The 2,500-nt window shown below is 30.0% G+C and overlaps 1 protein-coding gene across 9 annotated transcripts in view; it reads right to left on the reverse strand.

Moving 5' to 3' along the window:
- mbc (dedicator of cytokinesis protein myoblast city) overlaps positions 1-2,500 on the reverse strand; it is a 59,101-nt gene that overhangs the window by 1,526 nt on the left and 55,075 nt on the right. For 5 of the 9 annotated variants that reach the window (XM_086537014.1, XM_043031144.2, XM_086537006.1 and 2 more), the window contains one exon: positions 1-2,500. This exon is cut by the window's left edge and continues 1,526 nt beyond it; it is cut by the window's right edge and continues 635 nt beyond it. The gene's annotated coding sequence lies outside the window, so the exon portion shown is untranslated. The other 4 variants (XM_086537025.1, XM_043031143.2, XM_086536998.1 and 1 more) reach the window with 1 other exon arrangement.

Here is a 2,500-nt window from a genome sequence, read left to right on the forward strand (position 1 = left end):
CTTCCAACCATACATGCAGTATTACTTTGGTCAAAAGAGCACCATACAAAAATACCAACCCTCCATTTTCCTTATAAAATACCTTATGGCACTTCTAGTTTGTGCAGCTTCTTAGCCTTTGTACTTCCTACAAAAAGAAATGCTGCTGATCAACTTCCTGGAACAAAGGACAGCGAAATGCACGACTGACCAGCATTTTGTGACACAAAAAAATCTGTAATTACGTTACGCTGTGTACAAAATTATAAAAAATAATGAAGCAATTAATGTTCCTCTCTTTATCTCTCTTTAACCCCTTGACACTGGGATGTACACATGCAGACATGAGCTATCCACTATGACTTTGCTTGATTAATTTTGTTTATACATTTGTGGTTTCACATACATGCGTCACCAAGGAGTCAATCAGTAGCTGTACCTCACTTCATTGGCTTGCCCCATTCTGTGAATTTTCTAAAGAAAAAGGTTTTATGTTTATTATTATTATCATAATTATCATTAACATCATCATCATCATAATAATAATAATAACAATAATGATAAGAATTCTGATAACTAATAATAATAATAATAACAATAGCAATGATAATAATGATGACAATAACCATAATACTAGTAATAATCAAAGCATTTTAATTATTTTTTTCTGAAATATTCAAGGATTGAAGTAAACAGATGAGGTCAGGTAGGCCTATGAATTGACTTTCTGGTGATTAAGTATCTGTGGAACCATTTTTGTATATAGAAAATAATAAAATAAAATCATAATGAAGCATATCCCTGACATTAATGGGTTAACATGCAATGGCATCTGATAAAACTACCTTAGCCTGTTATATGTTGTACCAATAATAGATGTGTTTCTCAATCATATTTGCCTTTGGATACATAATCATCTCTTATATATACAGTATAATGTTTTTCAAATCAATTACAAATCAGATGTACAAAATTTTGATTTTAATACTGTACTATGCTAGATTTTTACTATAAAATCATTGTCCAATAATCTAATAATTTGGGAGAATAAAAAAAAAAAAAAAAAAAAAAAAAATCATTGCCTCTCATAGCTCCATTAAAGGGAATATATATAATGTAACCCTTGAAAATTGCACTCAATACTGGTACTTTCTTTTAAGTTTTTGGTTTACATCAATGATAAACATAATCAAAACAGGGTTTTCACTGCATCTTCTTACCTTCCTAGTCTAAATGCACATGCACACAAACACTGACATACATACACACATACAAAAGAAGCAGTTGTGTATATGTATGTGTATGTAAGCATGAATATGCAAGCGTGCACCTTCACTCATTCCCTAACTTACACAATAATAAAATCATAAGTATAAAATTTTTCATTTTCTTTTTTTTTTTTTTTTTTGGTTTCTCAATAAATTGGTCCCATACATTTCACTGTAAGACAGCTGTATTAGGAATGATTATCTTGCTGCATCATAGCCATACCATTAAATAATAACACCATTTTATCAAATGACACTGCAAATGAAGCCAAATTACACACCCATAAGCGGACACATGCATTCACACTAACTATACATTACAAGGCTCCTTAACTTTACAATAAGCATGTGAAGGATTCGCATATAAAAATATCAATGTCTTCAATGACCCTTCTTGCAAAATCACAATCTTATACTATTCTCAAGGAAAAGCAACAAAACAATGATCATTAGAACAAGTGACAGTCATGAAATAAAAAAAATAGTCAAGAAAATGCACTTAATTCAGACATACAAAATGCTAATTGAATGCACTTTAGGAATACATGGGAGCTATTCCAATCCATAGCACTAAATCACATAGGGAAAAAAAAGGGGAGAAAAGATAAGAAAAAAAAACTGCAAATAAACATTCAGACAGAAAACCAGATTTCATGACTCTATCGTAAACCTACTAAACATTTAACCTTTCTCAATACTTCTAAAACTTTGATTCTCATGGCAAGTCAAAAAGGAAAAAATATGTTGCAATCATAAGCCACTGGAAGACTTTACAAAACAAACAAAGTATTTTTTACTTCCAAAATACCTCAAAATACTTTAAATAAATCCTTGGAATATATTCTCATTACTATAGAAAAAATATGATAATGTCTTCACTTTCCAGTAACTTTAAAGAAAGCCTGAAATAAATCCAATAACATCTTAGTAACACAATCAATTATTATCCAAATTACTGCATTATATCTTTAATCATATGTAATGAGCATCTTACAAGGCAAAGCCACACCAAACATATGAACAGAAATTCAACAGTCACCTTTTTTACAGTCATTTCATGGAAAAGGGTTATCTATCTCAAGCACAATAACATAATACTTATCATTAACAAAAATATAATATAAATCATTTAGAATATCTAATCATAATAGAAGAAATAAATGAAATACTGCTCACATGATTATACAGATAGTGGAAAGGAAGAAAAGTGCCACGATCATCTGTGGTCCAAATGATAATTTAAACGATTTCTA

Source organism: Penaeus japonicus, unplaced genomic scaffold (assembly GCF_977035675.1).
Source record: "Penaeus japonicus unplaced genomic scaffold, GWHDUDI00000001_assembly GWHDUDI00000001, whole genome shotgun sequence".
In the NCBI taxonomy this organism is placed as follows: Eukaryota; Metazoa; Arthropoda; class Malacostraca; order Decapoda; family Penaeidae; genus Penaeus; species Penaeus japonicus.